Source organism: Puma concolor, chromosome A1, assembly GCF_028749965.1.
Source record: "Puma concolor isolate L17-30 chromosome A1, mPumCon1.1.hap2, whole genome shotgun sequence".
In the NCBI taxonomy this organism is placed as follows: domain Eukaryota; kingdom Metazoa; phylum Chordata; class Mammalia; order Carnivora; family Felidae; genus Puma; species Puma concolor.
In genome coordinates this window covers 223,843,486-223,857,113 of record NC_141667.1, presented here as the reverse complement: position 1 = coordinate 223,857,113, position 13,628 = coordinate 223,843,486, and the positions used below count along the sequence as shown (strand labels likewise).

Here is a 13,628-nt window from a genome sequence, read left to right as displayed (position 1 = left end):
TTCAAAAGTATCCTCAAAAGCACTCTCAAAAATATCCTGATTTGAATGACAAAATATATTGTCACTCTAATCATAGGTTAAGGTCAGAACCCAATCTTACAAGTCTTGGTCCAAGGCCATTGCAGCCGCACCTCTAACAGTTAGTGAAACTGTAGGCCATTGACCAGTAAAATGCATCCTACTCTGGCTCATCCATGAATTACAGCAAGTGACAAACTAAGTCTCAGACACTCACTTGGGAAGAAGAATCCCTTCCTGCTATTGGAGGTTTCTTCAAAGGTGACTCTTGCTTCTCACTCAGCATACCCAAAGCCACCCAGAGTGGCCCAAAGTTCTAGATGTCAAATACTACTTAAAAATACCCAGCCCGAATCGCTTCTGGCTGAACTGACCCATCCAAAATGAACACTATACCCTTCAGCTCCCCTAATCCCAGGCCAGTTATTCTTTTTAGTACTAAATTTACCTTCTTCTCATACCAAACTTCTGTTATTATTTACCGTAAAATCCAGAAATTGGACATTGGTGTTCTGATTCTAAGGTAAGTGAAAAATTGTACCCATATTAGACCAAAAAAATAAAAGTCTTCAAAAAATAAGACAAAAGTTTTGTTCATCACAAAGTTCAGGGATAGAATCACTAATTGGAGGAAATGAAAGTCATATTTTAAGATCCTCATTTCAAGATGAAACTTTGCCCGCACTTAGACTAGTTATGCCTTCTACATTTTTTTTTTTCCTATTCAAGGAAGGAAGGGAGGGAGGGAGAGAGAAAGAGAAAGCAAGTTGATGTTTGAGAATAATCTTGAGCTCTTAGGGGAAAAAAAAAAACAGAGAAACTCAATATTTACTTTTAAAGACTCAATTTTATGAGCTCGGTTTCCTTTATTTTTCTGTACTCAGTCTAATCTTGAATGGCTTTCTCTCCACCTGACTCCCTCTAGGAAGAATGTAGTTAAAATAAACCCCAGAGGGGGACCGGGTCCTGCTCCTACCGAGATGGCTCTTCTCACCCTGAGGGTGTGCATCTTTGGTTCATTTTCCTACCGAGTGTTTGCAAACGTGCTTGTGGCTAAGGAATTACACTGTTTAGGGTCGATTTGGGGATTATCTCCATTGTGAAAACTATTGTACCTTTCCCTTCGGGAATCATCTACTCCTCCAGAGAGGGCACTTCCTCGGGCAGGCAGTGTTCCTGCCTCTTCACAAAGCCCGCCCTATTCTCTGACTGGTCTCACTGCCCGGGGAAGGCTTCCCACGTATTGCCCGGCAGCTCCCTCCCTGTACCCTGGGCGACATGCCCGGGTACCAGAGCAGACATGCCCGGGCGTGCCTCTTGCCGCACTAAACAGAGACCGGCACTGACAGTTCGGACGTCTCCTCTGAGCTGCCTGAGGGCCCCTTCCGCAGGAGAGGGGCAAGCGGAGGGTCACCCGAGTCTCTTAGGGTAACGAGATGAGCACAGAAACTGAGAAGACCTGAGTTCTGCCATTTACCAGCTGTGGCGTGCGGGGCAACTCTCACAGTCATTGTTGAATATGAAATGGCCTCCCGGGCGGATAATGTCCACTACCACTCCTGCCCACAGCCACCACCGGCTTCCCCTCGCAGGCCACAGCTGCTGTGGCTGCCGTGCTCATGGTATCTCAGTCCCTCCAACCACCTGGCAGAGAGGACATTGTTATCTCCACTTGACACAGCAGGAAAACAGACCCAGGGGCACCGTCACCACGCGGCACAAGGGAGTTCGCACTTGGGCTTGGTTCCATCCAGTCTTTCAGACTCCAGATCCAGGCTCCATCCATCAGAACGCGTGACCTCCTCTCCGAGGGTTGGTGGGAGGATCAATAAAATAACACAGGGCAACACGCTTAGGAAACTCCCTCTGGGCCACACGGAGCTGCCCTTGGTTCCGAATCCACTTCTTTTCCGTCCCCATCTCCCTTGCCCACATCCCGTTCTCCCTAGGCACTTGACAGCCTGAAGGCCAAGGTAGGGCACCACACAAATGTGTTCTGTGTTTCCGTGAGATCCCACAGCCAGGCGCTCTGCAAAGACAGCGGGAGAAACAAAGCCAGAACGCTCTGCGCCAGAAATTCTTGGAGCACAATCGTCCCACAGGTCAGTCAGAGAGGCCAACCTAACAACTCTCAGTGCAGGTGCCGCTGATTTGTTAGGTCCTGTCTCCCCGTCCCCTGCTCTAGCCGAGCCGGGCAAACATGTCTTCACCCAGTTACTTTCCCTCTTCTCGACTTTATCCCTATTATCTCAATTACCATCCCCAAAGAGGCCCCACAAACGAAGGAGGGGTTGGAACCACAATGGTCAACATCATACTTAATAATAACAATTATATAATTATATATCTCTCATATAATAATATGTAATTGCCCAATAATTACTATTAAACAGTGCAGTGGTGACCACTGAGGTTCCAGAACCCTTTAATTATTGTTATCGCTGATAATGAAGCAGAAGATCATTCTCTAACACAGTTTCTCAGTATCACAGGCGCTTCTTCTCTTCTGAGCTCCCGAACGTCTATGTCTTTATGCTTTCACTCTTCGGCTGAGGTCTCACAGCTCAGGCCTGAACTCTGGGTCCCCATGCATGTTACAAGCCAATCTCACTACGTATTTTCTCCTTCATCTCCAAGTCCCAGACAGTACCTGGAGGAGACGGGGAAACCTCACATCAAAATAAGTAGAATGAGACCATGCCCCGGCTTCTTCCCAACTTGCTTTGAGGTGCTCGGAAAGCGAGCAAATCTGGATAACTCTGGGGTAGAATTAAAACCAAGTCTTGAGTTATATTGACTTTATAGTCTCAGACAATTCAGTCTCGCTGATCTGATGTATGCCTTCCTGAGGGTGCAAATACTGAATTTCATCTTTCCTTTGTTGGACTCCAACTTTGACACATCTTTTTGGGAGGTGGGTAGGTAGAAGGGATGCCAGAACAGCATTAGAATTTCTTTTTGAAAAATGTTTATGCTAAAATTGACACAAGAATTGTGAATTATTTGGCTAAAAACTGTACAACAGACTTCTAAGCTCCATCTCTGTATTTTCCAGACTGCAAGCAGATCGCCAAAAAATTTAGCAAGAGGTCTACAAGCTAATACAAAAAAAAATTTCCCTTTCCTGGTTGACACTTGACCCCTTCTCATTCCTGCCTGGTTTTTAAGGCAGGGCAGTAACTAAAATCAGCCCCATACCTAGAGGCTAAGAGATTATAGATAAATGAGACCATGAAGGCTAAGGCAAATGAAAATAATGTGAATTCATTTCCTTCAAACTAAATTTAGCTCTTTTTAAAAAAGAGACAAGAGCAAGTGATTTTTCTATGCATCCTGATGAGCCATAAAACAACAAATGTTTTTCCACCTTCATCTACTAGCTTACCACTAAGAGGCCGATCCTTTTAGCAGATAATCATCTAAATTATCCCCCAAACCTGAAGGAATACTGCAGGAAGGTGACAGAATTTGGAATATGAAACGGTTTTTGAGGTCGTTAGAGCACTCTGCTTGTTACTCCCGGAAGAAGGTGTTGTAAGCCCGGAACATAATCAATGACAAGTGCCTGAGTGCTGTGCGTGGGACTCACCCCTCCTCCATGCCAGAGGATGAATGACGGACGCTCACAGCTCTTCTCTCGCATGCGTTCTCCATGTTCATGCCACCCCTCTTCTCTGTCACGAAGTCAACCTGCGCCTCACACATGGGGCAGTGACACAGAGCCCTTAGTGTCCATCCTGGTTGGGGGGCTGAAGTAGCCCATGCCCATGGCTCTGTGCCACTGGGCATCTGAGCTTGCCGGATGCAAACCCAAGCCTCAGCATCATGTCTCCCTCTCAGGGTGGAGGGTTGGGATAGCCTGAGCTCTAGAGCAAATGAAGGCACACTCCCGCTCAAAATCTTTTGCCAAATTTCTAATGGGTATAGGAGGAGACCTGAACCCACTGTGGCTCAGTAGGCTCTCTGTGAACGGTCTCCAATGTCAGCCGACAGTGCTCTTATCCCCAGTCATGACACCTGTTGACACCAGCCTTCAAGCCCCTTGCTGCTTTAGAGCCTTTGCGTGCCCCCAGAATGTTCTTCCTTTTACTCTTCGTCAAGCTAACTCCCACTCACCCTCACTTTCAACTTGAAAGTCATTTCCTCCGAGACAACTCCCGCATGCCACCCCATCTCAGAACGCCCCGGGTGTGTGTACTTGTAAACTATCCTTCACAAGGTTTCCTTAATACATTATCAAAAAGACACCTAAAAAAAAATTACAAACTTCACTGCCCGTTCCCCCCCCCCCCCCCACTTCACTGCAAGCTTCATGAGCAGACAGAGGTAGTGTTTTGTTCCTTTTTGATTTCCCCAGTGTTAGGCAGGTCGGAATTCACAAATAATGGTGGGATAAGTGAGTGAATTCAGTAAACGCAATGACCAGGATATTTCGAGTCCCATCCAATGAGACTCCCCAGAAAATCCATGAGGAGGAGCTACCACAACAGGATAAACAAAGCGTCAGCACATGGGGGTCCAGCTCTGGACCACCTAGCCCCAGCGTGCAGAAGAGCCCATCAGGTCAGCATTCCACACACCCCACTAGTACCAGGATGGCCAGGGAACTCGACCTGATGTGGCATCTGAAAGGAAGTCCCCACAGACCCTGGATTACCCGGCACAGCCTTCACGTCAAGCGCTTAGCATTTCATTTTCAGAAACCATCATAAAGTCCTAAAACTGCTATTCCTCTAGCCTCCACACTACATCTTCCAGTATCTCTCCCACCCAGAGACAGCAAGGGCGGGGGGGGAAGGAATCCTTTGTGAATCATAAGTCCCTATTTTTGGTCTAGAAACTATGAACACAGAGCTCACATGTGTGTCAACCTCAAAAGTTAGGGAGGTGTTCCAAAATACCCTCCCTTCCCTCAGTAACCTACTGCAAGTATGTAATTTACTACTTTATTTATAGCATTGACATAACTATATTTTTAATCTCTGCTAAAGCTTAGGGATAATGAGTTCCATACGTTTGCTACCTGCTGCATGAAGTTGTAATTTTACAAACTTCTCTGAAACTCATGTTCTTTAAAGCTTCAAGCCGCTTCGGTCTCTAATAATCTGTTTATCAGGCAGGGAGGGTCCTGTTTGTTCTCTTGTCCTTGCCACCCCTCCCCCCTCCCCACCGAGCTCATCGTCTAGACATGATTTGTTTGGCTCTCTCGTGTCCTGTAGCTGCTGCTGCTCCTGCTTTTTTTGTTTGTTTGTTTTAATATTTAGTTATTTTGGGGAGAGCACAAGCCGGGGAGGGACAGAGAGAAGAGGACAGAGGATTGGAAGCGGGTTCTGCTCTGACAGGCTGACAGCAGCGAGCCCCATGCGGGGCTCGAACTCATGAACCGTGAGATCATGCATGACCTGAGCCCAAGTCAAATACTCAACTGACTGAGCCACCCAGGTGCCTCTCTTGTGTCCTATAGCTTCTTTATGGCCAGTCCCTTTCTTAATTGGCTTGCTTTACAAAGAAACATTAAGAAAAGTAAGTTCCCTCTCTAATGCTGGAAGACCCTGGCCACGTTTCAAAGCATTGCCTGGACTGGCAACAGCGACATTACCCGGAGTGTGTTAGAAATGCAGAATTCCAGGCCCACCCAGGTTCTGAACCAGAACCTGTGTTTTAACAAGAACAGCGCACATTAAAGTTTAAGTAGCTGCTTTAGAGAAACTTCATCACAAGCCCCAGGAACGTTGGCTCAGGGACTCCTTCCCAGCACAGAATCCCCCCCTCCCCTTCCCCCCCCCCCCAATCCAGCTCCTACCCCACCAACAGACACGTCCCTTACCCAGCAGCTGACCCAGCCTCCTCCCAGTTTGGAGTCAAAATTGCTCAGGGAGCCTGAGGACACTGAATCCCCAGGAAATAAGGGCCATCAGCTCCCGTAGTAAATACCAGCCACTTCATGTGTTTAATAGTTTTGTGAGCTACCACACGATTGATGTTAAGAGCCTCTTTGCCTATGCACATATATGGTGAGTGTGTCTATAACACATACAGTGCCATACATGATCATTAAGATTTTATGGTAGTCTTTGTGGAACACACACTCCACATTCTAATCCTATGTTACATGTTGTAGAGAAAACATCACCGGCTCCGGAGTTAGCAGACCCGGGTTTGAGCCTGCCTCTGCCATGACCAGTGGCAAGTCCTTGGGCAAGTCACGGGAACCCGTCTGAGCCGCAAATTCCTCATCTACAAAACAAGGGCAATTCCTGCGTTGCAGCTGTGGGACTATAAATTGGGTATAATCTGTGTTGGCCACAGCTTCTAGCAGTCGTCAGGTGCATAACAAGCTGGAGTCCTGTGATGAGCATGGTTATCATTAAACCCCGTGATACCGGGGCACCTGGGTGGCTCAGTTGGTTAAGCGACCGACTTTGGCTCAGGTCATGATCTCACGGTTTGGGAGTTCCAGCCCCGCGTCAGGCTCTGTGCTGACAGCCCAGAGCCTGGAGCCTACTTCGGATTCTATGTCTCTTCCTCTCTCTACCCCTCCCCTGCTCATGCTCTGCGTCTCTCTGTCTCTCAATAATAAATAAACGTTAAAAAAAAATTAAAAAAAAACCACCTGTAATACAGCTTGTAGTGGCGTTCACTCTCAGATACTTAGTTATACCTAATTCAGTCCCAACCAATCTCTGTGTCACTTTCTGCATAAAATAGTCCTTGCCACTATTTGAATCCAGTTGGCTTGGCCCTAAAACCACCTTTATACACTTCCCCGCACTGGAGTCCAAAGTTCGTTCTTTAGCTGTAGACCAATCTGCGTACATTCTTGGTCACCTTCATCAATACCTCAGGATCGTAGGGAGAAGCCGGTCACCCATCTAACCAACCCCTTAATCCCCAGCCTTCCAGTCCCTACTTTACTCTGGGGCCGTGGTTCTCGCCAGAGGGGGTAGGGACAAAACCCTCAACAGAAGACAGTTTACCACGTCTGGAGACATTTTTGGTTGTCCCAACTGGGGGCTGGGAGGATGCCACTGTCATCTAGTAGACTGAGGCCAGAGATGCTACTAAACCCCTTACAAAGTACAGGACAGCCCCCCACAACAAAGAAGTATCCAGCCCCAGATGTTCATGGTCCTGAAGCACAGAAACCCTGCCCTAGATTAAAGCTGGTAGGGCAGTAACCTCAGTCGCCTCTTTACCACACACCAGTATCTTCCACCCTCCTGGCTGCCCTCCATTTCCCATCGCAGGAGTCCTCCAAATGGTCTTAACCCTTTATGCCCCATGGGGACTTTCAAGCCTCTCAGGAACGGCCTGGCTGTTCATTTCCTGAGGACTGCTGTGTTGCAGTTTACCTCATGACTGGTGGGGACTTGTGGGAGAGCCACACAGGCAGGTTTGCACCCACCTAAAAGGCAGGCTGCCATTTTAGAAAAAGGCAGATGCACAAGGATTCTGGCCACAAGCCCTAGTGTATCTCTGATTCTTTGTCTTTTCTCTATGTTGTTCTGAGGGGTATCAGCCCCCGACCTTCCCCTTTGGGTTGCTTATTCTTCAGCCAATCTGCACATCCAGCACTAGAAGGCAAGCTCTTTCCTCCTTCTCACACTGATGGCCCTCTCCTCTCTAGCACTGTCTTTCTCTGATCCCAAACTTGGAGCAAGAAACCCCCATATGTCTCTTGCTGGACATGGGCTGGTTCAAGCTCATTCCATTTGAACGCGAATGTGAATGTGACTCTACCCACATTCCACTCTTCCGGGACATCTGTCGTCAACCTCCTAGCTACTTAAAATTTTACACTGTTAACGCGAACATTGGATAATCTGGCCAAAAGTGGCTCTTTCCTCATGCATACCTAACCTTAGCTAAAAAAGAGGAAACCAACCTGTTATTCCCAAAGGATGAACTGAAGAATACATAGGACAATTCTCAAACATTCCTGCATAACTAAAAGGAATAAAAGAACCCTTGAAATAATGTGCGTAAAAATTAATGAAATGCATGAAGGAGTCTATGACTGCTGGAGAGGTGATTTTACCAAGCAAGAAGGCACTTTTTGTATCTCTCAAGGAGACCCGGGACCCATTCTTTACTCTTTCTTCTTGTTGGATATTGAAAGTGCACGGAGTCCTGGGATGTACAGAGCATGCCCCGATCAAGTCTCTATCTTTGTAAATGCTTATGGGTTATGGTAGTGGGCACAACCTGACACAGAGGCTCTGTGAGCCTGACACAGCACACAGAGCCTCCCACACACATGCCCATTCCTTTTTTTCTTTTTTTAATGTTTTTATTTATTTTTGAGACAGAGAGAGAGACAGAGTATGAGCAGGGGAGAGGCAGAGAGAGAGGGAGACACAGAATCTGAAACAGGCTCCAGGCTCCGAGCTGTCAGCACAGAGCCCGATGCGGGGCTCGAACTCACGGACGTGAGATCACGACCTGAGCCGAAGTCGGACGCTCAACTGACTGAGCCACCCAGGCGCCTCAACATGCCCATTCCTTTTAATAGCTGAGCTCTCAGTGCCGCTTTCTTATTTCTGGTTTGATTTCCATTTTTTTTCCCTTTGTTTGCAGGGCTCGTAAACACTCAAGCAAGTGCCTGGTCTCAGATCATTAGGGGAAGGCTGTCTACTCTTGATCTACCTCCGGGGTCAGCAGACTTCAGCTGAGATCCTTAGCTTCACGGTAGGGGTGGCAACCCCATGGAATAGTATGGCAGGTAGCGTTCCTCTGTTTGTTTCTTCTTCATCTGCAGACTCTACCGTTTCTCCACATGTTTCCTGTGTCTCTCGGAAAGCCGACCCCATCGCGACCCCAGGAGTGGGCAATGATTAGCCAAGCACAGACCAGGTGACCCCACACCTGTTGCCAGTGACTGGTTCTGTGGCTCAGGCGTCAGCTGGAAGCTCATGACATTCCCTTGGTAATAGTTATTAGTGCCAGGGTGGGATGAGACCTGAATTGGCCCCATCACACTGAAGTGAAGGAAGAGAGCCTCTCCCCTGCCGAAACCCAGAGTGGTGAGGAAGGAAACACACGGGCGCACTTCGTGCTGGTAGCCATCATTCAACCATAAGGAGAACAAATTTAAAAATGAAAACCAATGCTAAGGACACGGGGCAGAAAGACACGGACAACTGGATCCTTGACGCCCCAGAGTCGTTGAATCGAATAATCCTGAAGTACATTCTACCTACTTGCTGGGAGAGACTACGCACCTTCTGACTGTTTGCATCAGATTTTCTCTTAGACCCCAGAGCGTCTCAACTGATCATTTCTCCACTTTGGCAGAACTTTGGGTTCTATAAAGGATGCACTGCCCTTCTCCCTCCAGGAGGCTCAGAAATCCACAGATATCAACTCTCTTGCCTTAAACTACATCCCGAAACGTCTTCTAAGCCCACCAGAGCAATCAAAAGATCTCCTACCTGAAAAGTTTGAAATTGTTGTTGGCCAACTCAAGACCCTCAACATGGCCTCCTGGACACCCTGCCACACCGCTTCCTTCTTTTTCTTTCTCTTATCCCTTCCCACATTCGTCAGCCAGATCTCTTGCCCTCTCCATTCCTGTCAGGGCTTTGTGGTCTTTCTGAACAGTTTACCCAAGATGGCCTCAGGTACAAGTGTTTATGACGCCCATGCCAAGTACTTGCTAATCTCTCACGTGCCATCGGGTATATGGAATCCTTGCAGTTTATCTGGATGATCAAGCTACTTCATTTTTTACATTCTGCTTACTTGATATCGGCGCCCTCGAACAGAAAGAACATGGATCCGTGCTTTGCCTAAAGAGAAAGAGCTGACACGGCTTACACTGGCAATGCATCAGTTCCACCTCAAGGAAATCAACAGGGAGAAGCTAATGAAACGGAACAGTTCTCATATTAACCAGTTAGCTATTCAGCTTAGGACAGATGTGGAAAATAAGCCCATATGAGACAAATTCATTAAAGTGAAATTATCCGTTCAACACCTTGATATCTGAGCAGACTGATGTTTCAAAATTATTATAATTATGATCATGGGGATAAAGAGAGCCAAACTTTCAAAAGAAGACTTGAAAAAAATTAAAAATTCTAGTGCTACCCTGTGAGATGCAAATAATGAGCTGGTCACAGATCCCCAGGATATCAGCAATTGCTCTAAATCCTTCTTGATGAGGAATCGGTGACTCTGAACTCGACATTAATTCAAATGCAAATAATATCTCTTCCCCCTGAGGATCATTATTCCTGATTCGGCAGGCAGTTTAATGGGAAATCTGCAGGTGCGCGGCAGACCCAACCGGAGAAGTTGCCCTGGCTCCTCAGACGCCTATAGACATGGAATCTGAGAGTCGGAGCCCAGAGATCTGAGTTCCCTCACTAGCTCTGAGGTTGGGTCTCTGGGTACAGCACGTGAAACTCACTAGGGTGTAGACGAGATGCCTGCAGCCTGGAAAGAACTACAGACCTCTTCTGCTTCTCTCAAGCACCAACCCCACCCTTCGGTAGCTGTTAGCCACCTTAGCCCTTGGCACGGAGGTTCTTTATAAACACTATCTGCAGAAGAGAGTGAACCTTCGGCATTGTCACTTTTAGGAGACCACACAGGAGAAAGAGCTAAAAGCCTCTGAAACTGGATGGCTCGAGTTTGAGTGTAGGATGCTAGGAAAATTACATGGCCATCTATGCCTGTTTCTCCATCAGCAAAATGAGGCCATTGATGCATCTACCTTGTAGGACCACAGTATGGTTTAAGAGATACAGCGCACTTTTCACAGGCAACATAGGGAAGTCATTAGGAGCAAGGACTCTGGAGCCAGACTTGACTAGGTCTCGATCCACACCCCACCACTTGCTTAAATATAAACTTGGCAAGTTAACTTTTTCTTTACATCAGCGTGCTCAGATGTAAATGGGGAGATAATATTAACAACCTCCCATAGTTGTTGTGAAGATTAACATTTTAAAGTCATTTAGACCAGTGTCTGGCTTACAAAACAAGTACTATATGTGCTTTGAGCATAGCATTTGGCCCACAGTGAGAGCTCGATAATTATTATTTGTTAGTAGCAGATTTAAGAATTAGCGATAACCTTTGTGTGACTGGTAGTAAGATCGCAGAAGACAGGAAGAGAGAAGAATATTTCTCAGGACAGAACCAGAAAAGGCAGGATACTTTTCGCTAGAAGAAATTGCCTTCTCAGCAAGGACTTCTTAGGAGGCCTCACGTCACAGCAGAAATGCGATGTGATGCTGCGAGGTGTTCTGGTGACCCAGGATCACCGACTAGAAATCTATCAGTCACGCAGATGTCATTCTCAATGAGAAGCCCCAAAGCATATTTCTGAGGTGAGCAGAAGGGGACAGGGTCAGCCAGGGTAGGAAGCTATCGTGTGTGACAATCACGGGTCTGAGTGACTACAGACACATGACGTCCCTCAATACTTAGCAAAACCAAGTCATAGGTTATGCTCCAGAATCACACACAGAAACAGCACATCCAGTGGATAAGCTGAACTTGTCCAAGAAAGGTGAATAACAACAGTCCTTGGCCTGCAGTCTTGCGGGGTCATGAAGACCTGCCTGGTGTCAATGTTCATTTTTTTTTTTAAGCCACAAATGAAAAAAATGACACCTGTTTTTTCAAAGAACAGAGTTGCAGGAGACATACTAATTCAACAGATGGGTAATAGGATACACTTGGCTTGTTTTATGTGCTAAATCTATCCCTAAAAACTGCGTATAGGGAAAAAAAATGGAGAAGTAAAGCCTGACGAATATCTGGTTCAAACAATCCTGCAGCATATCCGAAAAATCTCTTAAATATAAATAATTACCCCTAATTTTTCTTTTCTGGAGGGCTTTTTTTTTTTAATTATAATTTGGTAGACACACATTGAGTTTTCTTAAGCCAGGACTTCTATTTTTTATTAGAGTCTTTTGCCTGACTATTCCCTCTTTTATTCTAGATTGTATTAGCAAGAACTTAAAGGTATTACAAGGTAAGTGAGACATTAGACATAGTTCCCATACGGAACTTTCTCTCACTTCCTTCAGGGCAAATAAGTGCTAAGGTACTTGCACAGTAAATATTAATCTTTGCATCTAGCCACATCTTGCAGATTTGTCATTGTCAAAGGTTGTAATTCCATTATGACAGTCTTACAATGTGATTAGAATCCTGTATTAGCTAAAGCCATTTTATGTTCAAGGACAAAACCTAAAGCAAAATACTATATTTTTATATACATATTTTATATACATATTTTTATATGTATGAAAAAAGAAAAAGTAATCTGTTGCCTTCACCTTTAGTATTGGGGGAAATGGCTGGAAAAACGTTTGCAATAATTTCTTCCCTTGCTTCTAAGGTCAGTTCGTTCTCAAGGCTTTCCCATCTCACTACGAATTTCAAAAAATAAAAAAATAAATTAAATAAAAATAGATTACAGCTCCTTATTCATCAGAGATGTATCCCTTAATCTTCTTTTCAGCTACCTGACAACATACATCCAGTGTTCCTTTCTGCCTTTAGTTTCAAAAGTAAGGCAAATGTGAGATCCATGCTTCTATTATACATCGATGTTTTTTGTCTTGAGGATACAGCATCATTATGAACAGGGTTTCACTTCTAAGTCTTTTTATCCCCAGATGGTTCTGTCACGGCACCTGAGTCGCCAACCAGCAAAGCTCCCCAATCAGGGACAACCATCTCTGTCCTTTTGGTCTCCGTCAGCACGTGATCCAGAGCTTTCCCTCTCCACAATCACGGAACCACAGGTCACCCCAGGAAGAAAACAGCAGGCTGGGAATAGTTCAGCTTATGTCCTCAGTCCCCTTTTTCTCCTGTTTTCAATGGAAGGCACTTGTCTCCCCAACCTGAGTGTCAGTCACCACAGTGGAGCCACCACACTTCAAATTCCTTCTCATCTTCTCCAGCCTGAGGAGAGTCCTCAGTCTGATGGAAGCTGTCTGCTTAGGAGGCTACAGCTCATTTCCGTGAGTTCACCATTTACTCCTTGGAACTAGGAAGCGGTGAGACGCTAGGAGACTTGTCACCTCCGGGCCCCACAGAGTGGTCTATGTATTTCCACTTGCTAACTGAGGGACACCAGTCTTCCTCATGCCCTCCACGGCAGGGCCACCTCTAATTACATCCTATCACCTATGGAGCTACTCTCACTGCTCATGCCAAAGGCCTTTGTTCCAATCTCCAAGTAGGGTAATATGACATTCAGAAAATCGTCGTACTGTTCCCTGTTTTATAAACAGAATGAAGGCAGCAGAAGAGATGTTTAACTTTGCAGTCAAGATGCCCTCCTCTGATAGCCTATGAAGCATAAAGCCTACTCGAGGGGGCTGAGTCCTGCTGAGAATTCTTAAACCATAAAAAGAATGCATCAGTGTGCACTATTCCCTTCTCAATCTCCTCTTCCATCCTGTGTCTACCAAGATTACGTTGACTGGAGACTCTACCCAGGTCACGGGTTCTCAGGCCAAAGGGTGGATCAGAATCACCAGGGGAATGTATTAAAAATGTCAATTCCCAGATCCTACCCTCTAGCAATTTGATTTGGGGGATGCAAACCAGGTGTTGAGAAATCTGAATGTTCGGCTGGCGGA

At 46.1% G+C, this 13,628-nt stretch overlaps 1 long non-coding RNA gene across 4 annotated transcripts in view; it reads right to left on the bottom strand.

Annotated features, from left to right (window-relative positions):
* LOC147584801 (uncharacterized) overlaps positions 1–13,628 on the bottom strand; it is a 349,116-nt gene that overhangs the window by 102,088 nt on the left and 233,400 nt on the right. Inside the window, exon 1 of one of the 4 annotated variants that reach the window (XR_015253536.1) lies at positions 3,608–5,057. The exons of the other annotated variants lie outside the window; for them this stretch is intronic. This is a non-coding gene — a long non-coding RNA (uncharacterized LOC147584801). Of the gene's footprint in view, positions 1–3,607; positions 5,058–13,628 lie in introns of those variants that run through there. 4 annotated transcript variants of the gene reach the window in all.